Here is a 26516-nt window from a genome sequence, read left to right as displayed (position 1 = left end):
TGTCGTACTTGTGCGTGCGAGTGAGTGGTACGGGCCGTTGGCGGGTGGGGGTGTTCGCGTGGGGGGGTGTGCGTGTCGTACTTGTGAGTGCGAGTGAGTGGTACGGGCCGTTGGCGGGTGGGGGTGTTCGCGTAGGCTTGTTGGGGGGGTGCGTGTCGTACTTGTGCGTGCGAGTGAGTGGTACGGGCCGTTGGCGGGGGGTGTTCGCATGGGGGGGTGTGCGTGTCGTACTTGTGCGTGCGAGTGAGTGGTACGGGCCGTTGGAGGGTGGGTGTGTTCGCCTAGGCTTGTTGGGGGGGTGTGCGTGTCGTACTTGTGCGTGCGAGTGAGTGGTACGGGCCGTTGGCGGGTGGGGGTGTTCGCGTGGGGGGTGTGCGTGTCATACTTGTGCGTGCGAGTGAGTGGTTCGGGCCGTTGGCGGGTGGGGGTGTTCACGTAGGCTTGTTGGAGGGGTGTGCGTGTCGTACTTGTGCATGCGAGTGAGTGGTATGGGCCGTTGGCAGGTGGGGGTGTTCGCGTGGGGGGGTGTGCGTGTCGTACTTGTGCATGCGAGTGAGTGGTACGGGCCGTTGGCGGGTGGGGGTGTTCGCGTGGGGGGGTGTGCGTGTCGTACTTGTGCGTGAGCGAGGGGTACACGTGTGGTATTTGTTGACGCTGCTAGATGCGAGCCACATATTGCCGTATGGATCATTATTCAAGTGCGATAACTTAGTTCCGTACGAATCGCTGTCAGGCTTCTCGTACAGGATCGTACTTGTGTGTTTGTACGAGCTATTAACGAATCGTACGGTAGGATTCCCGATGCATGGTCGTACGGATCACCGACAGTGATTCGGACGGTTCGGTGATAATCGTACGGAAATAGACGAGAACGGATCGGAATTCGCAGGTCGGACGTAAAGTTCACATTCGTACGGAATCGGATACAGATGCGAGTCGTACAGCTGAATTTTTTACCGGATCGGAATCGACCCCCATGTATTATTTTTCTGCCCAGCATATGCATAGCCTAGAGGGAAATGAATAGGTCCACTCTGTTTGTATTATTTTATCTGGATACACCAGGGGGCAATGACATTCTTGAAGTGAGCACAACTATTTACATTGTCTATGCTCTAAGCAAGTTTTGATTTATGGTCTGATTAGTAAGGAAAGCGAATGGTCTTAAACTCTAGCTCAGGTCGAAATGGGCTGCTTATACAGATTGCCTCATTTGCGTATGTCTGACTCTGTTTTTTACGTGGGGTTACTGGACCTGCACCATTTTCTATTTTTTTTAAAAGAGTGCCATTTTGTGATTTTTTTTTTACCAGAGTTATGCTATGTCAGGTCTTATCAATGTTGTAACATTACATTTAATTCATTGTTTTATTGTGTGTAAGTTTTATGGAATGAATTTTCCGAAATAAACTTTTTAAAACTATTTTAAACATAACGTAGCATATTAGCTTCATTTTCGGAAATTTTGTGTAACAGGTGTAATGAAAAATTACCGAAATTCTGTAACATAATGGCGCAGAATGACATTTCACCCAGGCTTCATTTCAATCCCTTTATTGTTTTGTTGGCGTGGCCACCTTCTCCACTTCTGGATTTTGGGTGAAAACAAGCATGCGAACAGATAAAAAAAATAATTGACTGGCATTGATGCCAATCAGATATCTAGACAAGTTAGGAATAAGCCAAACCAAAAGCCAATGTCAGAGACGAATAAGTCACATCTCAAGAAAAAGTGATAATCTCCTTCTTTCTATCTCTCTCTCTCTCTCTCTCTCTCTCTCTCTCTCTCTCTCTCTCTCTCTCTCTCTCTCTCTCTCTCTCTCTCCCTCTCTCTCTCTCTATGGTCAGTTGCTATTCGCTGTAATTCTAGATTACACTGGTATGTATAAATTGAACAATCTTTCCAAATATCTGTATACATGGTAAAAATACAAATGCCTTGGTGCAAACAGTTCTACCGAACTTTACACTGTATGTATTTTTTCACAATCATTTGAAATCTTTTATATAGTATTCCATTTTCAAATTAAAGCTTCATGTTTTGCTAAGGTCCTTTATGTCAACGTATTGTAATAAAGTGCAAGCACGAGCTCAGCTTTTTGCATCCTTTTCTTTGATCGTTAACTAATTTCAGAATCATGCATTTTTTAGTCATTTAAATTGCCTTGGGTCAAATTCACCGGTTTTTACTGCAAATTATTAAAATCTGCAGACTTGAATTAGCGTACAAAAGAGAGCTCTTGCAAAATTGTTATTCATACTTTCCACACAGAGCAGTTCACTAATTTGTGGTTAGCTGAAATTCTTTGTAAAGTACAATATGATAATTGGGGCTCATATAACATCAAACATCACGCTATTCTAAAGATATCTGAACGTCTGTGGTCAGAACAGAATACTGTAGTGTGCTAGAGAAAGGCGGTCTGGTGCCTTTCTTACTGAAATGACCACTGGAGTGGACACCCTTATCAGCTGTCAACTGTATACTTCAAGGGTCATCCTCAGCAGGTGCACAGTATGCCTGCATAAGGACATGGTGATATGTAACAGTCATCTGGCTAGGAGATTGTCACAGGTGCCTGCAACTATTACTCAAATCAGTGATGTACATGTTGGCACATAGAGCACCTACAGACAGTGAAGAAACAAATGTCAGGATCCTCCCACCGTCTGCCTGCCCATTCATTAGGGCCAGGGAAAACAAACGCCATAATGTAGCTGTGAATAAAAATACATGTTGATATTGCTCCGTTGTATACTGTATGCAGCACCTGTTAATATAGCTGAGTCCCAAACGTTTTATACTAATAATAGAGGCTGCATCAAATGGCTCTCAGTTATGGAGCAACGGGACGTTTTTTCAAACTCATACCCTGTGATGGTTAATGACTTGAAACATATGTAGCTTAATTAGATAGTGAGAAGCCAATATTGTATACTCATCATACCCTGTTTGAATTTCTAAGCAAATGCTTTTATAAGGAAAGGAACACCGAGTCGCTAAGAATGAAAGAAACGTGGTACATACAGGCTAGTACATTCCTGTTTCAAGCATTAATGGACAATCTTTAGAGAAAAACAATCTAAATTATGGGGCATATTTTTGAGCCCCTTGAGCCACGGGAGCGTCACTTTTGTGACGCTTGAGCGACACAAATCACAAAATCATATGTGTGGCTTTGAATGGCCTCATAGATATGGAGTAAGGCAAAGCAGGGCAGATCGCTGTGTTGCCCTACACTGCAGCAAAGAGGCATTCCATGGACATTGAGATGGGTTTTCCCACACACCATCCATGGATTTTGACACCTTCATTTAAGAGAGCATGTAAACCTGGGGAATTGTAAAAACCTTATACCTCCTGAGGTGAGGCATACCAAGGAGAAATAACTTTCTTTCTCCCCATTTTTTCCTCTTTCTATGTGTGCTGCATTCAGAAAAATGCCTATTAGAAATGTTTCTATACAGGAAGGTGCCCCTTCCTGCACAAAATAATCCTACAGACAACACAGGCACCCATACACCATGGTGCAAGGGTGCCTGCATTGGGGCTAGGCTGCCGTAACGGTGCCAGCACAATGGGAAAGGACAGAAATGCACTGTAGTGGATGAATAAAGTGCATTCCTGCCTTTTCACATGGGCGTAGAGCAGTTTAAGAAGCTGGCTTGCTGCGCTGCCCTACACCAGGCACCTACCTATGGCAAATTCCCATACATGAGGGGCTAAGTTCCCCACTTGCACCTCACTGGAGTGCCTGCGCACATGTGGAACTGTAAGACTCATCAGTCATACAACATGCAGTCCACCTCTGGGCTCAAGCAATATTACACCACAATAAAAGCTCCTTTTATCACTTTCTTTTAGGTTAAAATAGGGGCACCTTATTTCTGTATATTCTATCTCTAATCCCTTGCCTCATTTCAAATTAAACAGACTTCATGTGGAGGGTTTAGTGTAGCACAATCCCCTCGGCCGGGTGCCAGCAAGGCTAATGGACCTCTTCACTGCTGTTAGATTTGTAAATACAGCAATTATCGAGGTTCAAGGGACCCCGCAGGGCTGAGGGCTCCAGCAACACTGTGCCTGTTGCTCCAATGGTAGTTACACCCCTATCTGGAGTCATCTCTCTTACATGGATGGGGCAGCTATTTCGTATTACAGTGATGCATTGTGGAATCACTTTTGTACTTTGTACTTTTTAGTATCGGATTATTGCAAAGTTTAAAACATTTTTGTATTATTTTTGTGTAAAATTTAAAATATTGCACGTTTGCAAATATAGTTTTTGTCGTATTAATGAGTAGCAAACCATACATTTTTTGACCACATGCCTACTTAAAAATATAGTCTGACATATACATATACTCCCCAAAAGCTTAAGAAATATATATTATAATTTTGCTCATTCAGCTCATATAGCACTATTAAGAGAATTACCTTACTTCAGCTACATCTACTTGGCTGTCCAATGATGATCCTTCTGGTCCACAAGTGTTTACCATGAGATACCACCATTTGTCTTTGACAGAGTCTAAAAAAGAGTATACTTCGACACACTCGTTGGAAGAATATTATCTGAAAGCATCCTAAATTACACAAAAAATAGAGGAAATAAAAAACGCTCCTGTTTATCAGGGTGTAGGTCCTCGTAAATGAAGACAGGGCTTTGGCTGTCTTATGGGTATTCATATTTTTTTTCTTACTCTCTCTTCCCTGAGATTCAGCACATGGTATACAAGAAGTGTTTGAGTTAGGGGCATATTTATGAAAAAGTGACGCAGTGCAGCAGATCACCTTGCTGCGCTGCACTGCACCACAGGGAATGGGCAGGATTGTGCCGTATTTAATTAACTATGGCACATTCATGTCCTTTCCCCTGTGCTACCTCACAATGGGCAGCCTCAGCACCAATGCAGGCACCCTTGTACCCTGGTGCAAGTGTACCTATGCTGTAGGCAAAATAGTTTTGTGCATTAAGGGCTGCACTTCCTGCACAAAAAAATCCCAGGAGGCACATTCCTCTACCTATGTGTACTGCAGAATGCAGCACACATACAAAGAGGAAGTAAGAAGGAGAAATAAAGGAACTTCTCCTTGTTATGCCTACACTGGAAAGACGTAAGATTTTGGGGAATTCTCAGGTTTACAAGTTCTTGTAAATCTGGGAATGCATCGAAATCCATGGGATTTGCATAGAACACCAACTGCAATGCCCAGGGAATGCCTACCAAGGACAGAGTAGAGCAACGCAGCAATTTGTGCTGCGTTGCGCTACTTCAGATTTATGAAGCCTCTCAGAGCCATGAAAAGTGGCTTTGCATGGCTTCATAAATCTGTCAAATAGGGTTGCGTCACATATGTACCACAGTCAATGGTACAAAAGCGAAGCAAACCCTCTTACAAATATGCCCCTACTTTTATAAAGAACCCATAGTACTAACCACAATCAGGGGAAAGGGGCAGATTTCACTTCTCCTATATGTAGTGGCAAATGCTTGTGAAATGTATGCAAAATTATGTAAAAGTTTGCAAGACTAACTTGGCAGTATCTTGTGTGAAAATTGGATGCAAGAGCATACCTTGTGTTCTTTTTTTGTTTTAAACACGTCTTTATTGCAAATTTTATATAATACATATACTATTTCCCCCTCCAAGTGTACAGATCTTCCATTAAAAAAAATTAAAAATTCAAGTTTTGTCAGACCAATAAAACTGACATTTAAACTTGTATTCCTGTCATTCCCCAAAGAATGCACTTACAAAAAAAGTGAAAAAAAGTAAAGGAAATAAAAAGCCACTAACTGTCTTCGAGTTTACCCACCCAGCTCGTCAGAGGAGCCCAGACCCTGGACCCTTTCCTTCTGGCCCCCTTCCTTTTATTGCATATACTGCTGCTACAGTATGGTAAATAACCATTAAGCATGCAACCCATTGTTGGACTGATGTGGAGAAGGATCCTGCCATTCCATAGTAAGGCATAGCTGAAGAGCCGCCATTGAGATAAACACAAATACCTGAGCCTTGTTGAGCAATGACTCATTACCAACACCCAGTAATATAAGTTGAGGGTTAAGTGCAATGCTTATACCCAATCTTCCCTCAAAAACCTCTGTGATGTGGCCTATCTAACCATCTAATGCCGGACAGGTTGCAACCATATGTATCAAATCCGCCCCATGTACATGGCATCTAGGACAGTGCACGTTTCTGGTTCCACTTCATTTAGCTATTGTCCCTGGGGTGTACTACAGCTTCTAATAGGTTGTATAATGCTGTACTTGCAGGGAGGCAGAGGTAAGGCAGTCTTAGCCAAATTTCTAAACACCAGGAGGGCGTCTGTTCCCTCCGAGCCTTCTCTGCCCACCACTTTTCCAGATTTTCGAGGTCATCTGGCATGAGCCTATTCCAAATGTGGTAACATTTCCTGATACAGGTTTTCCTACTCAGAAATCTATTAGTAAGTTAATCCTAGGAAAACCTTTTCCCCCCTCCGCTTTTTTAAATAAGAAATCAAGGATCTGGAGATATTTGAAAAACTCATGATGTCCTAGCTCAAACTTATACTGTAATGTCTCAAATGAGATAACTCCCCCCCCCCCGAGAAAGAAATCCCCTAGTTTAGCTGGGCCTCCCTCATCTCACTGATTCATATAGGCGACCCAGAAAATGACCGGAAGATTTATGTAGTTGAGTATAAAAATTCAGATGCCCAAACGTTGCCCTCACTTTGTACCAGCAGCTAAGGGTCTTAAATGTAACTTTTTTGTAATACCCATACTCAAGCTGTATCCAAAGTACCCCACAAGCCTCCTCTCCAATCAAAAGCTCATACGGCGTGGGGTTTTGAGGACTCTCACATTTTGTCCCCAACAAGATAGACATTTGTTGCAAGGCAGCAGCCCAGTAATAGATTCTTATGTTAGGTACTGCCAGTCCCCCGCACTCTTGGAAGGATCAGATATCTCATCGCCCTTCTAGGCCTAGTGTAAGCCCACAAAAATCTAGAGATCAGCCCGTTGATAGCCATAAACCATTCTTTTCCTACTTCAAGAGGGATGGGTCTAAAAAAGTAGAGTATTTTGGGCAGAAATACCATCTTAATTAGATTAGTTCTTCCAATTAATGTAATTCATAAATTATTTACTCTGCAAGTTCCATTCTTGTAGTATTTATTCAAGCGTTTAGGTTTTAATGTATGATTTTCTGTACATCTGCTGTAATTTTACCACCAAATAGTTTACCCCCTCTGTTACCCATCGTTCCTGGCTTTCCACTTCTGTGTTTTTTAATGATTTGGGTCTTGTCCTGATTTAATAGTTACCCGAGAATTTGCCAAACTGCTTACCCTCTGCCTCGATTTCTCTTAGTGCTTCTCCGGGCTTTGAAGTGACTATTGCTAAATCGTCAGAGTAAGCCAATATTTTTGTTTCCAAGTCATGTGACATAATCGGATGAATTTGTTTATTATTTATTATCCTTCTTACCAGAGGATCAATATTTAGAGCAAGTAGCAGAGGGGAGCAAGGACATCCCTGTCTTGTCCCTCGTTGTATTTTTATCAGATCCGAGTAGCCCCCCCATCATAGAGTTCCTAGCCCTAGGCTGCAGATACAGTGCCTTCAGGGCCTACAAAACCTAGGCCCTAACTCTACCTTCTCTATCAAAACCAGAGGTAGTGCCAGGAGACCTTCTCAAATGCTTTCTCAGCATCCAAAAGTATTAAAGCCATAGGGTCTACCGTCACGGTCATTGCATCGAAAAGGGCGATGACCCCCCTAATGTGACCAGTCATACTGTGACCAGGAACAAGGCTGTGCTACCATGGAGATGCAATTTTATTATTTGTTCCAGACAGCCATGTCGACAATTTTTTTTATAGCATTTGGAATCGGTAGTCATCAGGGTGATTGGCCTGTAAAATCCTAATTCTAACGGAGTCCTTTCTTTGGGAACACTACTGTATTTGCAAATGCCCAGGACCCAGGTGCCGCTTCCCCTCCCTGCACTGATGAGAAAAGCTCGTGCTGATACTTCCTAAGGCAAGGGGTAATAATCTGGTAAAACTCCTTCAGAATGAGATCTGTACCAGCTGCCTCCCATACTGCAAGGAAGGAGATTGCTAGCTCAAGTTCCTCAATAGTGAATGGTTGGCCTAGGTATTCCTAATCTTCGTCCCCTATATTATCCATCGCCACATCTAACCATATTCCAATCTTCCTCTCCCCGATTCTCCGTGTATAACTGTTGGTAAAATCTCTGGAATGCAGCCCTTATTCCTTCTCGGTCTGAAACTATTCCTGACTCAGGATCCCGGATTTCACGAATTTGGTCTTGAGCATTTTGTTGCCTAGTCCGGGCGGCCAGGAATGACCCACCCTCTCATTATATTAATCAAATGTATGTTTCTGTGCCAAGAATTTAACTGAGGCCTCTTTTGTTGAGAGGCTCACTATATCAGCTTTTGCCACTGCTAGTTCAGTTGGGCTGTCTGAATCTCTGCTTCGGTTACTGAAACAAATACTTACATTACCATGGCATCTGCACGGGACAGGGTGTTATACAGCTCACCCAGATGATGTATTTATTTTTTGGGTGGGTCCAACTAAACCGAACTGTCTCCCCTCGAACCCCAGCCATTAAAGTTAAGTTATGCATCATCCAATAACAGAGCCCGTTCAAAAGACCAACCCCGGGGCTGGAGCACCTTATCCAGATGAGGAACCTCCGGTACCAGTGGATTATGATTTAAAATGACCATAGGATATTTCTCTATTCGGGATCCCTGTAAGACATCTTGGGAGACAAAAAATAATCAAGTCTTACATAAACTTTTTGAGGCACATATGTAAAGCCAGGATCCAGGGGGAATTTCTATCTCCAAACATCCCTCAAACCATGAGTGGAGCCTAGGTCCAGCAGAGACATAAAAACCTTGGGTTTATGACCTTTAGATCCGCCAGCCCCCATGCCAACTAATCCCTGGTTCAAGTTAATATTAAGGTCCCCACACAAAATGAGAGGAAGTGGCCATGAAGATAATTCTGTATTTAGCCATTCAAACACCTCTGGGTCATTGAAGACAGACCCATAAAAAGAACAAAGTGTAAACCCCCCACTGGGGAACTGACATTCAGCGATGACCCAGGGTCTGTGTTTATCTCCATGTACTCTGTGAACATGAACCCCTCTTCATGCCAGAATGAATTGCAACCCCCTCATGTATATACCCCCTGTAAGTGTGCTCCCTACCACCTAATACCCCAGAGATTCTAACAATATTTCCTAGACCCCTCAATTTGTGTCTCTCGCATACAAATTATATCTGCTTTAAGGTAAAAGATATCCAGGGCTGCCCTGCGCTTTTTCAAGGGATCATTTAGCCCTTAGATATTAATAGCTGTGATCTGCAGGTTACTCATTCATAACGATAAGAAGGTCCAATATCTTGTTTACCATTTTTAATCATACTTACCCACCAACACATCGTTGTCCACGTCCACTTGAGAGATCTCCCCTCAGCCTACCGCACCCAGATCACCCCAAACCACCCCAATCCTCCCCCTAATCAACCCCCCCATAAATCAGCAAATTGGTCAGGTTTGACCCTAGTGATGCCACACCCTCTAACCACCCTGAAGTGTCCCTGGGCTCCCGCCCTTGTGTAAAGACCAGAAAAAAATGAAATAAAATAGAAGGATTATGGCCTGCCAGAGGAGGAAGATACCAAAAAAAACGAAGACTGCCCGAGGCTGATCAGTTTGTCCTTTTACCTTATTTTTCTTTAACGTCATTGGGAAACGGTGCTCACGCTGTACCTCAGCATCCCAGTTCCACTGTTGTAGGTCGGGGAAAGCTCCCTTCAGGAGTCCTACCATAAAGGATCTCATGTCACTCCTTTCGATGTTTTCGGCTAATCCCAAAAACCTAAGATTATTTTGGTGATGTCGGCTCTCAGATTTCTTGAACTTCCACATTACGTCTGTCATTTGCATATCTTGCTACTCTTTATACTTCTGCAATTTACCCACTTCCGCCTCCAGCCCTTTCATCAACAAGGGTCATTCTGTCCTTAATTTCTGAGCAGATTTTGCTGATCTTCTGAACTGACCTTGAAGCCTTTTGTGGCTTGGTGGGGCCTGCGATTTTCCATCCAGGCTTACCCTTGCATTTGTTTTAAATTTTATTAAACAAGATTGATAGAAAGGTGGTCTATCGGGCCTGAAGAGTTACTGGGGTCATCTTGAGTTAGACTTTCCCACCCCCATCATCATTGTAGACCTGACTAATGGCAGCATAGTCCCATCTTAGTCTGTGAGCAAGGCCAGTGTCTGTGTCTTGGCCTGATTGGCCTGTTTTGATCTTCGTTCTTTGTTTTTGAGTAGCCATTTTGTCATAATTGCCCCTGAGGCTAGCTGATGAACCCTCGGTCCCAGTCTCTTCCTCCGTGAGCACCACACTGGAGGTTTAAAGCTCAGAGTCATCTGTTAATATACATTTCCCCCCTAGCTCTGAAGATCCCATCAGATTCTTTAAACATGGCAATCCTAGTCCCAAGACTATCAGTCTTTAGAAGTGTAGGTAAAGGAGTATAGTTTGTCCTTACCGATACCCCCATGGAGATTTCCCTTACTTCGGGGAGTCCTGAGGCTTGCAGTCTTCCCTTGAGTGAGTCATCTGGATAGCCTTCCAGTCCCGGTATTATGGTCTTGTCCCCTTGTAGCAAATGTCCTACCTTTGGTAACATTGTATCGGCAGGCAGGAAAATCTTTTGTAGCCCTGCCCATCTCTTCCAGCTGCTCATACTCGGAGGGGGCGTTCCCTGCCATGATCACCTTCGGAGGGAGTTTTGCTCCAACAGTAGCAATAGACAACAAAAAGGCATCCGCTATTGACGGCTGCCTGGAGCAGCCCGGGTCCACGGCCGCCTTGTGATGTTCCTTTTGGATATCCTGTTCGGCTCCCTTTGCTGCCCAAGCGGCAGCCTCCTCCAGTTTCTTAGCGGAACCCTCACACCGGGGTTGGCTCAGTACCCGTCCTGCTGCTGCTCCAGTTACAGCGGCCTCCCTCGCTTCTTGATTTTAGGGGCCATTTCAGGTCAGAGAAACTGTACAAGCCTCCTTCGCCAAGAGCCAGGTGTCATCCTGACCTCCTGCAGAGCTGCTATAACCAAGCCTTGCAGTCCTCACAATTGAGACCCGCTCTGCCTTCAGAGCCTTGCAGGGTTTATAAGGTCAGCACACAACCCCCTGGATACAACATTCAGCGCAAAGACTGTGAGAGAAATAAAGAGGGAGGCATTGCCATTATCTTTAAAGGCTCTTTTAAATGCTGAGTTGAACCTAACCCTGTCGGTGACTGCGAAAGTCTATTTTTCTCTATATCACTTTCTGCTAAATTAACTGTCTCTAGAATTCTTATCTATCAACCTCTGGGGGTGGGTGGACAATTCTTCAATTCTCTTCCGGTAGTGGCGGCCTCCCTGGCAAGCTCATCCACTAATCTTATGCTCCTAGGGGATTTTAACTTACATTTTGATGACTCAAATAGAATGGATGCCTCAGAACTCACCCAAGACCTCGCAGCAATTCAATTAAGGCAAAATATTATAGGGCCCAGACATATCAAAGGCCAGATCTTAGACCCTGTATTTACTAACAACATGGAGCTGGTAGTTGTGTCGCCTATTCTCCTGCCGTGGTCTGATCATTCATTGATCCCATTTTCCTTAAAAGCTCACATCCAACGGGATTTTAAGGAACACAGCTCCAGGAAAACACACCCTTGGTCCAAACTTCCTATAGATGCCTGGTCAATTGTGCTAAAAAATCTAAACCTACATTAGACTCTAACACTCTCCTAGCTTCTGAGACATTCACACAATGGATTGAGTCCTCTTTGGACCCAGTCATTCCTGCTAAAATTATCCACTGCTGGATGACAGAGAACATCTTTCATGGTACTCCCCCAAACTTAGACTGCTTAAACAGACCTGTAAACGGTTGTAGAGGAAATGGAGGAAGGATTATAGCGATACTAGTAAAATGATATATAGAGAATCCATAAAATGCTATCAAGCAGAAATCAAAAAGGCAAAGGCACTCTATTTCAAAGAACAAATTAACACAGCAGCTAATTCCCCCAAAGAAATCTTCCATATAATAAAAACCCTCCTGGAGCTTCCTCCCCCTGATTCTTCTATAGGTATAACCACCGATCGATGCAACGAATTTGCATATTATTTTCAGGGACAAATTCAGACTATATACATCACTTTTCCAGAATCTCCAGGGCCGAGGGATCTTCTTACCCCTTTGACCATGGATCTTTCTGACATAAACAGGCTTGTGGATCGCACTAAGCCCGCTCTGGAGGAATTTCCTCCACTGGACCTAGATACTCTATCAGACATCTTTGTGCAAATAAAATCAGGCTCACCACTGGATCCCGCCCCTATTCACGTCCTGCATAAGGTGAAAGAGGTGGTATCACCGGCTATACAGGATGTAATAAATCTCTCTATCATCAATGGATTCGTTCCACCAGCCTGGAAACATGCGATTGTAAAAGCTCTACTCAAAAGCCAAGTTTGAATCCGGAAGTCTTGAGCAATTACCGTCTCATTCCTTACTACCCACTCTCAGTAAGATCTTGGAAAGGCACATAAACTCCACTCTGTCAACTTTTTTAGAAATCCATGAGCTCCTAAACTTCAGTGCCGCTTTCGACACAGTCAAATTTAACATTCTTCTCGAAAGACTCCGGCGGGGTGGCAGGGGGAGCCATCACATGGATCCAATCCTTTCTCAATGGCAGAACATTTCAGGTCTTTGCGGGTGAATCCACCTCCAGGTCTTTGCCTCTCAGCTATGGAGTTCCTCAGGGATCTTCCCTGAGTCCTACGCTGTTTAATGTGTATATGAGGCGACTGTCTGATGTCATCCAGCCGTATGGGATTAAAATTGTCACCTATGGGGACAACACTCAGCTGGTGGTCTCTCTAAATCACCCACATAATGTTCCTTCTTACCTGGAATCCTACCTTGAGAAGTTAGCTACCTGGATGCAACATTCATGTCTCAGACTTAATGGAGACAAAACTGAAATTATGTATCTAGGTAATGCATTTAACAAGGAGCTCAAATTGTCATGGCCAACCTGTCTGGGACCTCCCCCGGTCCCTAAGTCCAAAATAAAAAGCTTGGGCATGTGGCTTGATAAGTCACTTAAATTCGACCAGCAAGCAGTGGGAGTAGCAGGGGTCTGTCACTACATTCTTAGAATGCTGTGGAAAATACTCCCCCTACTTCCCATGGTGGCAAGGAGAACCATGGTTCAGGCCTTAGTCCTCTCGCTCCTGGACTACAGTAATTCTCTGTACTTAGGATCACCTAAATCCACCTTAAGCAAGCTTCAGGGGGCACAGAACTGCGCCGCCGAACTACTGTCAGGCTCGGCCAGGACACAGTCCACCATGCCCTGTCTAAAGACCCTACACTGGCTCCCAATAGAGGAGAGGATTACATGTAAAGCCCTATGTCCTGCCCACAATACCATCATGTGTAAAGGCCCTGGCATCAACTAATCTCTTATCACTGCATACTGCCTGAGGTAACCTCTGCGCTCTGCGAATCTAATGCTAGTCACCATCCCTAAAAGTGTGGGACGTTCCTTTTTTATAAAATTCAGCGAGGCTGTGGAACCCCCTCCCCCTGCATTGCGCTCAGAGACATCCTACCTCACTTTTCGGCAATGTCTCATATCCTGGCTGTTCCAGAATATCAACTGGTAGCTTTTCTCTCTGCCTTTTTTTCTGCAGCTTGCACTGGGATGCCTTAGGGTAGCCATGCGCTTAAGTGTTAATTAATAATAATAATAATAATAATAATGATAATAATAATAACCTTCATGACACTGCTGGCATAGAAAACTCATAATATGGTTGATGGGACCGTGGAGGTCCTGCAAAGCTTATTGTGGCCTCTGCCCAGTTAAACACCACCAGAAGACGACGGTTCCCTGGCGGTGGCAGCAGTCCAAGGACAGTCCAACTGCCCAACTTGTAATGGGGCGGTCGTACCACAGGTGCGGTGCTGGCTGAACTACCACCACCACGCCCCGGGAGTCTGGCTGTCCTCAGACCACCAGACTCGTAATCGGGCCTTTAGCCTACGGTCAGTAAGATTGGAGTGGGTGTAATGAATTTGAAACCTCCAAGTTCATTTTTCTAAACTGATTTTTTTTTTATTGTTTTAATTTCAAAAGTTAGCTTAATGTGTTCATTTTTTTGTAACATGTGTTTATTAATCTATTTTGTATTTTAATGTTATTTCACATGATTTCATTTATTTTAATAGTGGGGATTGGGACCGCCCGCCATAAGGTCGGGGGTCCCGGGGGTGAGATTAGGATGTGCCCGCCACAGTGGCGGGCACATCCTGTATATACAGCATTGTGGCGGGCGGTGCTCTCTGCACCGCCCGCCACAATGCTGAAAATGCTTTTCATCATTTGCATAATGAAAGCGGCAGGCACCGCGCGGTGCCTGCCGCTTTCATTATGCTAATGCAGGGGGGTACCACAGGTACCCCCCCGTGTGCACCCCCCTACTGTCCTTCACTCCTCAGAGTAAAGACCGCCTGCCTTTCCGTGGCGGCATTGCCGCCACGGAAAGGCTTGCCTCACAGCCCATTGTAATATAGCTGGCGGTGTCTTACAGACACCGCCACCATGTTACAGGTTTTCCGCCCCGGCCGCAAGGCGACCGGGGCGGAAAACAGGCGGGCGGTGTATTTCACCGCTGCCTTCCCCTACGCCATCCTAATCTGGTGGAGGGGATTTGGGCTTGCGATGTCGGGCGGTTTGCCTCCGCCAGGCCGGCGGTGGCCACCGCCAGCCTGGCGGAGGCAAACCGCCCGACATCGTAATGGACCCCATGGTGTTTTGTCGTTATAATTAATTATTGTTAGTATTTGAGTAATTATTATTGTGTTAACAATAAATGTATTATTTAAATGCTAAGGTAATTATTTAAAGTGCTTATTGTAAAGTATATATTTTTATTTCATGTTTGTAATTAATACATTTTTATATATTTTAAATTCAGCATATTGTCTGACAAAATTGTGGTCTATATTTTTGTTTTTGATATTTTTGACTTTACATGCAAGGTATGTAAAGTGATATTTGTGTTCTTTTTACTTTTTGAGTGGTAGTTTTGTTGCTGATATTTTTCTTCAATATTCTGCTATGCAACTGTGTTCAAAAGTCACTTGAAATACAGACAATGATATGGCTTGGGGAGAAAATTAATTATCTGCTTCGGTGAGACATTTTCTCTTCAAACCACTCTCCTGTGGGAAAAGTTGTGCAAATTTTAACATAGCAAAATCTCATGAAATTCTAGATATTTGGTGATTTAGCAGAAATATTGCAATTACCTACTGCTAATCACAATCTACTGTATTAGCTCTCTTCATGCCTCTGATACTATCAATAATCCTCCCCATTTAGAACGTATGTATTTTTTACCTACTAGCAATTAGTCAAACATCTATTGTGTAATTTGCATATTATTTTAACTCACATTGGTTAGTAAGATTACACTTCTAAAAATATGCTATCTGGAAATGTGTTACATAGGAGTATTTTCTTTAAATTGTTTTATGAAAAGAGAAGACATTTGAAAACAGACGCAAGGGAATATTCCAAGTGCTTTATCATGATGTTGTTTTCTGTACATGTGGTCTGTGAGTTGCTTATTGGCTGTCTGAGTGCATTCATTAACTCTAACGGGCCGATTCTGATGTGGTCAGGAAGGGTTCCAACCCGTGGTCGGAGCCTTCCTAACTGCATCGGAGTCACCGATTCGGATTCCTTTCCAAACAAGTCATTCCGATGGGCTCAGTCGGAATGGAATCCAACTTTGTTTTCTGGATGGCTTCCAACGGGCTCGGAAAGACCGTTCGCCATCCAGAAACCCTTCAGTACTCCCCCGTCTGGCTCTTTCCGGCCAAGGAAGTACGAAGGCACTTTCGCACTGCCTTTCTGTGCCGGCCTTTCCGACACAGAAAGGCAATGGGAAACTGTCTTTTGGGGCCCCCAGCAAAGCCCTCATGGGTGCGAGGCTGCTGAATGGAGGCCTAGGGGGCACCAGATTCCTACACTAAGTGGCAGACACATTGTGGTGCCTGCCAAGGGGTGCAGGGATGAACTGCACCTCTGCTCTTTCAATGAGAGCCAGCATTCCGTTCGGAATGCATGCTCCCATTGAAAGATATAAGCATGAGACCGTACAGGGTTGGGTCGCATCCTACTTGCAGGTCTGGAACTGACAACTAGGGGTCGTTCAGTTCCACTTCCTGACAGATGTCGAAAGGACTCTGGTCCATCCGACATCGGAATCGGCCCCTTGGAATTCATGGAACGCATTGTATTAAGGTACATTTGAAAAGTGGCATATCTACTAAGATATGGCTCTCTTAAACTCTCTCCTAGTTCTAGCACACTTAAGGCTGTCTAGCACCAATTCAGGAACTCTGGTTCAAGGATGCCTGCTTTACAGGCAGGATTGTTTTTATGTGGTAAGGGATACCTTCCTGTACAAAAACAATCCCTAGAGATGTATTGATCTTTCTACATGTGTTGCAAAATACAACATGCATGGAAGGAGTAAGTAACAAGGAGAAATACAGATATTTCTCCTCATTATGCCTCTTTCAGGAAGGCATAGCATTATGACACATTGCCAGGTTCACTAGCTGTAGTAAATTTGGGAATGCTCAAAAATACTTGGGTGGATGCATGGGATTGCCCATGCTCCACTGATGTACCGCCTACCCAATGCTATGTAATGCAATGGAACTAAATGCTCTGTATTGCGTTACTTTGTATTTACTAAACTACACAATGCCTCACAATGCAGCTTTGCGTGGCTTAATAAATACAAGATAAGTACTTGCATTGCCTTGTGACGACTCGCATTGCCAAGGACAGCGCACATCTCGGTCAATATGCCCGGAAGAATCTTTGAGTTTGTGTATATTTTGCTGACAGCAGAGCAGTAGCGACAGGCACAGATAGGATCTGTGGGGTGAGCCGGGGCGGAGCTGGGAGTGTTGTGGTGGATGTCGACACACGCCGGGATAAGTATTATGAAATAAATATTAAAACCACTTACCTTGCGCTCAGCGCATCGTCGAGTTGGCAATGCGGCGAACAGAAGGTAAGTGGTTTTATTTATTTCATACTTCATCCCCTTGTCTGTTGACTTCAGCCACCTCCACCCTGCCCTGCCCCCACCCCACCACCTCCTACCTATGCGAGCTGCTACAGCAGCAGGGCTAAGAAACACAAAGAGGCAATTATTGCCCCTGCTTAATTGCCAGCAAAAAAAACGTACTCTAACTTCGAGATTTTTTGAGGTAAGGTATTCACAATACAAATCAAAATGATGCATCCAAATCATTATATCGTTTTCAGAACTGTTCTGGCACAGATAGGAAATGTACATTGCTTTTTGACGTCTTGAGCGCAGATATTGACTCACAATTTCTCCCAGTTGGTGCATATTTTGCTGACAACAAAGTTCAGAAACACAAAGAGAAAATCACTGCTCACTGCTTCAGAGCTGGGCTGTGTTCAGCACATGCTCTGACTCAAAGAAATTGTTAATTGTATGTGCTGCAGCAAGTGCAATCGCAAAAAACTGCCTGAACACACACCTACTTCATATGCCCCCCTGTAATTCACTGTTAATTAGGTCCATTGTTAGACAAAACGTAAATATTCCATTCAAATGCTGTTAATGATAAAACATGACATAACATAGCAATGTAATAATGAGGGAGCTCTACATACGGGGCATTTAGACTGATTAATTCTATTGCGGAAATAGATACGTTGCGAAAAATTACAGTGGAGCTGTCTGTGTTCTCATTATGTCAGAGGAGGAAAAGCAACAATCACGAAGCAGGTGTTCTGTTATAGATCAAACTTGGCATGCTGTTTAAATTGGCCTTTTGCAGTTTTACTATTCATAGTATATAATTGTGCAGGTAATGGTTATCACCTGTGTCACAGTCTATGTTTAAAGTAAGACTGTAATACAATTAGATAATACAATGAGATAATGATGATCATTATATTTTACAAAGAACTGATGAAGAGGTAATAATTGTGTTTCCTATGGCAATTCTGTAAAATGTACAATAAACGGTGATTGAAGAAAATAAAGGATAGTGACTTTGGATTCTATTCACAAAGCCTTTTTTGCTTGCAATGTAGTTTTACGAGGACAATGGCAGGATTTACGGCTGCTAAGCAAACTCTTGCGGGATCGCAAAAAAAGAAGTGATTTAACTTTTTCTAATAATGAATGGATTTAAAGTAAATAAATGATTATCAATGTGATCTATTGTTCCCCACAATTCTATAATGGATTGCATTTCATTAAACGAAACACACTGTTACTATTCTGTTGTAAACAGGGCCGTACTGGGAACCAAAACCGGCCCTGGCAAAGTGCTCGGCTGACCCCCCCTCCCCACTCGGGGCAGGGGGCGGGGGGGGGGTTGGAGGTGCCGCCGAGCTCTTTGCTGGGGCCGGTTTTCGGCCGATTTTGTTGCAGGGCCGATTTTGCAGCATTGCTGCAAAAATGGCCCTGTAACAAAATCGGCCTCCAGGGGCTTAAAACCGGCCCCCACCCTTGCGGCGCACCGGGGGATTGCCCGGTGCCCGCTATGGCCAGTCCGGGCCTGGTTGTAAATCACTTATACATAGTATATCAAGATATATTCAAAAGTCCATTATAAAAAGCACAACCTTGCGAGCGTCTCACAAGGGCAAACCAGGAAGAACAGCCTCCTGAGAGTGCACGTAAGCTCTTGCAGTAGTCTCACGAGAGCATTGGAAAAGGGAAAAAAGGGAAACAGAGTACAAACAACATATATCATAAAACTATATGGTAGCCCTGTAAAGAGCTGTTTTTAAAACATTTTTCAAAAATTATAATAAAAATTGTAGCTTCAATCATTTCAATATGTTTTTGGTATTATTTTTTGAAAGTGTATGACAAAAACATAGAACTTGAAGTGTTAAACACACACCAAAAGCATCTTCTTTACAAACAAAAAGGAGAAAAACTTTATTTTTAAAAACCTCTGTCTAGCGGGCACTTGTGCTTTTAGAATAGCTTGTCCTGGGCAGACCTGTTTGTCTCTGATGAAAAAATAATCTGCTTGCACAAGCAGCAAAATAGTGCTTTATTTAAAAACAAACAGACTTATTGTCCACCACTGTAGTTGTAATGATATTGAAGCGCCTGTAGAGTTGTTTAGCTCCACATCACAAGCCAACCCGTCCAAGCCTTTGCGGATGCATTGACCTCAGTTTAAGGGCCAGATGTAGTTAACTTCCATTTAGTGAGTCCTTAATAGCGGTTATTACCGAATCATTGTTAAGGGCTCGCTAAATGGAATGCAGGTAGGAATCGCTAAAACATTAGCGATTCCTCAACATTCTTTAATAACTAATCAGTAATTCCGATTTGTTATTAAGGAATACCTAACCATTCATTCCTAGGGGCTAGGAGGCCCATAGGAATGAATGGGAAGAGATTCACTATTAGCGATTCGGTATTAACGAATCGTTAATAGCTAGAGGTATTTCAAGGGTGCCAGGGTGTCCAAAGGACACCCTGTTGCACCCCTGAAATGTGTATGTGTGCACATGTGGCGCACATACATGCCCTAAGGGCATGGATGTGTGCCACATGGCATATTAAAAAAAATCAAAAAAGTGCTTTTTGTAAGGAAATCCCTACTTACCACCAACTTGGATTTGGTGGTAAATAGTGATTCCTTAAGGCTGAGGTGCACTGTTTTTACTGCTACCTACATTGCAGTGAAGGAATCGGTATTTCCGATTCCTTGAATGCAAGAGCAAAAAAAGGAATCTCTATTTAACCTACATGTAGTCACCTACATGGCACATGGCTAAATACCGGTCGGTAATGCAGAAATTTAACGAATTTCGGCATTACCGACCGGTATTTAGCCACCTACATCTGGACCTGTCATAGGGAAGAGCCTTTAATTTACATTGTGTTAATTGAGCATGAGATTATTAGAAGTTTAAACGCCATTTTTCCTTTCTGCTGCCTTTGCACACGGAACACATTATTATAAATGTTTAGAGTCTAGAGGACTGTTTTGCTTCACACGAGAATAATATGTTTTTCTATACTAGCAGCCTGGCTTGGTAAGCTTTGTCTGAACAGTGAGTGCCGAGGCCTTCAAGGTTATTGTTGTTTGGTCTGATCAGCGCATGTTCTAGACATAACATATATGCAGCTGTGGACACATCTGATTTTGGCGTGTTTAATAATGCACTGCGCAGGTATGCTCACACACTTGGAGAACATTCGCATGCAGAGAGCTGGTGTAGAAAATGATGTCATCCATTTCTTCTAGGACCAGAGGTATGGGGCCGCCCTTGTAAACCCAAGAGACCTTCTGTAGATATAAAATAACTTACTAGCAAGGGAGGGTAATTTCTAGGTGTAATCTAGCCCTTTTTCATTTAGCATTTTAACATGCTTTCTCCCTTTGTATTTTATGGAATAGTAACTATGCTGATAATCTTGTTGCTTAACATATGTCTGCTTATATTAGCTAAGATACTGCGCCTGAGAACACAGCATTAGAAATAAATATTTCAAACTTGCACGTGTCTTCATTTACTCCCTGTTTTGGACTGGTATGAGAGTATAACGAAAGAGTGTTCATGTGTTCCACATTGCCTGAGGTATACCAAGTTCCATGTTCTGGGCTATCTAATCATTGGGGGTATGGAAGAACCAATGAGACACTGATTGCTAGTCTGGTAGTGGATTTTGGCTACTAAGGTGAGTTTTGGTACACGCTAATTCACTGAGGTTCCAAGTCTCTATGCTCAGTTCTGTGTAGGAGCAGAATTCCTGCTACATGGTGCCCAATGATGGTGGTCTTATTACTTGACACTTGAGTAGTACTTCTATCAGTCCTTAACCCCTCCACTATTGTTTCCGGATAATAGTAATGTCGGACAAACCTACCTATAATTGCATAGGTATTTTTAAGTTTGAATATTTTCAAACAGTTTCCTTTTGAATTACTACCCAGTTGTGCTACTACGTTTTACATTGTGCCTTTTTCTTCTCTGTGTCGCTATGGCTGACATTGTTATACCGCAACATAGCCGCATTGCGGTTCGCAATCATTTGCAAGCATATAATGTTGGTTTGGAGGGCATGGTAGTGATTTTGGTTGTAAGTGCTGAGGTTGCTTAGCCGTTTGATATATTCCACTCTTGGGTGACGTTTCCTGCAGTGGATGCGGCTACGCAGGGTTTTCACACTTACACTCACACAGCCGTGCTCAGGGAATACATCCCTTATAGGACACAGGAGATTCCGATTTCTGCATGACAGCACCGTGTTTGGTTTGAAGGTGCCCTTCCCCACAGTGTAACGATGATTAGATTGGGTCCTTTGTCCATTCCAGGCGCTTCCTGGCCGGGTTTGGCTGGATTCACCACGCATCCTCTTGCGGGGCAAGTCCCCTTTGCTGAATTACGGACCCTATATGACTCTTCTATTAGTGTCATTCGGGCCCTAGTTCAATATATTATCCGCAATTTCCAGGGCGGGCCCCCTGGTGTTGCGGCCCTTCCAGCTGGACCGAGCGGAAAGAAGCTTAGTCCTGTGATAGTCAATGCGGTAATGGGCAAGCGTCCCCAAGATAAGGATGATATGGCTTTTTGGCTTGCCGAGAAGTTTGACCAGCTGGAAGCAGCGTTTAATAATTCGACTCCCGTAGAAAAACACAGGATTCTTACAATTAGTTTACCCAAGGACTTGGTGCCAGAAGCCGGTGACTGTGAGTCGTGGGGTAAGACTTTTGCGGCAGTGTACACGAGATGCTTCGGCACTCCGTCAATAGCTGTCCTTCCAACGGTTATTAACCGTGTTTAGGGCGAACATGGACCTGAGACTGCAGTTGAATTGGGAATGAGACTTGTGGGCTCATTTGATGTGGTTTCCGATCTAGTCTTTTCTAATATAAAGGGAGATGCGGTGAACATTCAAGTGGCTAATGCCTTACACGATGTCCCCGATGCCGAAAACTCCCAACAGTTACCGGGAATTATTACGGCTGCATATAAAACCATTGGCCGCAATAGTTTAGGTGTCAAGCCCTTTTCTGCTAAAGATAAAAAGCAACCCCAGGGTGCGAAGTCTGAAACAGACGTTCAACCCACAGCTCCAAAGAAAAATTGGAACCGAAATACAAAACAGGGGAAACAGCAACAGAAACAGGAGTCCCGTCCCCCATCACCAGTGCCTGCGTCTACTGAGTGAGTTTATGATTTGCGAGACTGCACTACGATTAAGTCGCCTGATCGATTTCAGGTTCCTGATCAACGCTCCCCTCGTTCTTTACAGGACACATCGGCCTCATCGTCTGGTGGTGGAGGCGGCGGCAGAGGTCGGGGTGGCCAGCAGAGTCGCGACCAGCCCTGCCCGAAAGATGGAAAAGGCAAGCAGGACGGTTCTTCACAGAAGAGACCCCAGTTTCAGAAAAAGAAAGTTGCCACTTTAACAGCGAGATATGCCACAGATAGTGAGAACGCAGCTTCGGAATCAGACATGGACACTGACGTTGTTGGACAGCGCGGCGGAGATTACCGTAGTGCGAGAGGCCCTGCGTCCACTACTGAAGGTGACAGCGACTGACCAATATGTTGTTGTAGAGACAGCTGATACTAGAGTAGCGCCCCCTGATAGGCTTTATGAAATTGTCCTTTTAATTGAAGGTGACATACACCATACCATAAAAGGGGTATTTTGGGAAAATCTTACAACTACCTACGACATTTTGTTAGTGGAGGCTGACTGGCCCCCACCTTTTGTTCTCGTGGCTCAGAGAGGGGAGGAGGTAATCCTCCCTAGTTTTGCGCACACAGTGTCCAAGGAGCATGCGCTGAATGTTGCAGAAGAGTGGGCTAAGGCCCTTGCGCCGGCTCTGTACCATATGCACTGTGGTTGGGGTAGATTTTCCCCACACCATGAGATTCTCTTATGGTCTATGCCACAGCCTCAACCTCAATATCCCATCCGGCGTGAAGCTAAGGTTTCCGTTGCGGAGATCCTTGAACAATTAGAATATCAGGGAGTGATTGAAACTTGTATGTCACCAATGAATAACCCACTTTTTACTGTGACCAAGCCTGACGGTTCGTAACATCTGGTATTGGATTATCGGCATTTGAACTCGCATTGCCGTACCTGTGCAGTACAGAATACCCACGGCTCTGCTCTTGTGGATGGTCTTGTGTAAAAAAGGTTTAAAATCACACTTGACATATCCAACATTTTTTTTGCCCACAATTTGGATGGTCTAAGTTCCCAATGGACCAGAATTACTTGCTGCGGCAAACAATGCCAATTTAAACACCTGGCTATGGGCTATAAGAACAGTCCAGGTGTGTTTCCTGCCCGTATCGTCTCTCTCTTAGAGAGAGTTGACCCAGATGCGTGTTCGTATGTGGATGATATCTATCTCACAGATGATAAAACTTTGTATCACCACTGTGTATGCCTGTTGGTCTAGGGAGAGGTGACAGTAGAGAGGCCATTCCTTACCAGCACCATACTGCACATTCATGCTGTCTTAGGAAAAAAGTGGTAGTGAAGAGGAGAATGTTCCCTATGCACTACTGTATAAGTCTGTGATCCTGGGGAGAGCTATGACTGGACAGTGAAATCCATTCCTCTGCCCTAATATATATGTTTATTTTCCTGGAGAGAGGTCTCAATGGAGAGACCCGTACTTATTATACTAACAATGGGATAGTAAGGTCTTTACATGTGAGTTATGTTCCTTAAACACCCTGCCATGTATACTGCTGAGTCTGGGGAAAGGTGTGAGTAGAGAGGCAGTGTCTCTTTACACCCTAGTCTACACACTGGTTACGTCCATACAAGGTCTCACAGGAGAGGCCAGTCTCTACCCATAGTGTACTATACATTGTTGTTAAAGTGTGGAGACGTGTAAGTGAGATAAAAGTGTCTCCTTACTCCTTACTGTGTACTGTTGTAAAACTGTGAAAAGATCTAAGTTGAGAATCTATGTTCTCCCCACACCCTACTAGTAGGGACTATAAGATGTAAGTACTTTAATAAAGGAAAGTGCAAATTCCTCCTCTAAAAAAAGTTTATAATTTCGCCAGAGTCTTACGGGATCGCAAAAAAAGAAGTGATTTAACTTTTTCTAATAATGAATGGATTTAAAGTAAATAAATGAGTATCAATGTGAACTATTGTTCCCCACAATTCTATAATGGATTGCATTTCATTAAACAAAACACACTGTTACTATTATGTTGTAAATACCTTATACATACTATATCAGGATATATTTAAAAGTCCATTATAAAAAGCACAACCTTGCGAGAGTCTCACAAGGGTAAAAAAGGAAGAACAGCCTCCTCGGAGTGCACGTAAGCTCTTGCAGTAGTCTCACGAGAGCATTGGAAAAGGGAAAAAAGGGAAACAGTACAAACAATATACATCATAAAACTATATGGTAGCCCTGTAAAGAGCTGTTTTAAAACAATTTTCAAAAATTATAATAAAGATTGTAGCTTCAAGCATTTCAATATGTTTTTGGTATTCTTTCTTTGAAAGTGTATGAAAAAAATAGAACTTGATGTGTTAAACAAACACCAAAAGCATCTTCTTACAAACAAAAAGGAGAAAAACGTTATTTTTAAAAACCTCTGTCTAGGGGGCACTTGTGCTTGTAGGATAGGTTGTCCTGGGCAGACTTGTTTGTCTCTGATGAAAAAATAATCTGTTTGCACAAGCAGCAAAATAGTGCTTTATAAAAAAAAAGCAGACTTATTGTCCACCTCTGTAGTTGTAATGATGTTGAAGTGCCTGCAGAGTTGTTTAGCTCCACATCACAAGCCAACCCGTCCAAGCCTTTGCGGATGCATTGACCTCAGGCGTCTTCACATAGCTTTGGTATTGTTATATTATTTATTTCTGCTCTCGCGGCTGAACTCTTTGCTGCAAAGTTTGCAGGTAACTTCCTTCACAGAAACGTCCTTGCTACCTGGCCTCATTTCAAAGAATTGCCACACAATGGATGACTTGCGTGGCCGAGATGGCTGAATTGGTGCAGAAGCACCTGATATTTGATATGAATTTGATGAAGACTTCTTTGTGAAGAGAGGCAAACAGGAAAGAAAATCAAGGCAAATGTGTCCACTCTCATCAAATTCCGAAGGTGAAATAAAGCAAAAAGGGTGGAAACTTCTTCTAAAAAAAGACATCCATATGTAACCAATCACAATCCTACATTAGGGTGTAGTTTCTCTCTCTGACCACTCGTGCGACACCTGTGAGCATCTCCAAAGATCGTAAAAATATTATTGCTTCATATATTTCATTGAACAAATCCTAATCAATTTTTCAAAACTAATCAACAGTTTAAGGGCCAGATGTAGGTAACTTCCATTTAGCGAGTCCTTAATAGCGATTATTACCGAATCGCTGTTAAGGACTCGCTAAATGGAATGTATGTAGGAATCGCTAAAATATTAGCAATTCCTTAACATTCTTTAATAACTAATCGGTAAATCCAATTCATTATTAAGGAATACCTAGCCATTCATTCCTAGGGGCTAGGAGGCCCTTAGGAATGAATGGGAAGAGATTCACTATTAGCGATTCGGTATTAACGAATCGTTAATTGCTGGAGGTATTTCAAGGGTGCCAGGGTGTCCAAAGGACACCTTGTTGCACCCCTGAAATGTGCATGTGTGCACATTAGGCGCACATACATGCACTAAGGGCATGGATGTGTGCCACATGGCACATAAAAAAAGCAAAAAAGCTGCTTTTTGTAAGGAAATCGCTACTTACCACCAACTTGGATTTGGTGGTAAATAGCGATTCCTTAAGGCTGAGGTGCACTGTTCTTAGTGCTACCTACATTGCAGTTATGGAATCGGTATTTCCGATTCCTTAAATGAAAGAGAAAAATAGGGAATAGCTATTTGACCTACATGTAGTCACCTACATCGCACATGGCTATATACCGGTCGGTAACGCAGAAATTTAACTAATTTCGGTATTACCAACCAGCATTTAGCCACCTACATCTGGCCCTGTCATGGGGAAGAGCCTAGCATTTACACTGTGTTAAGCTAGCTCGAGCTTATTAGAAGTTTAAACACCATTTTTCCTTTCTGCTACCTTTGTACACATTATTATACATGTTTAGAGTCTAGAGGACTGTTTTGCTTCAAACGAGAATAATATGTTTTTCTATACTAGCAGCCTGGCTTGGTAAGCTTTGTCTGAACAGTGAGTGCCAAGGAATTCAAGGTTATTTTAACACAGTTGTGCGGTCTGATCAGCGCATGTTCCAGACATGACATATATGCAGTTGTAGCCACATCTGATTTTGGC

The sequence above is a fragment of the Lissotriton helveticus genome, chromosome 10, assembly GCF_964261635.1.
Source record: "Lissotriton helveticus chromosome 10, aLisHel1.1, whole genome shotgun sequence".
Lineage (NCBI taxonomy): Eukaryota > Metazoa > Chordata > Amphibia > Caudata > Salamandridae > Lissotriton > Lissotriton helveticus.
Note: the sequence above shows the minus strand (reverse complement) of the source record.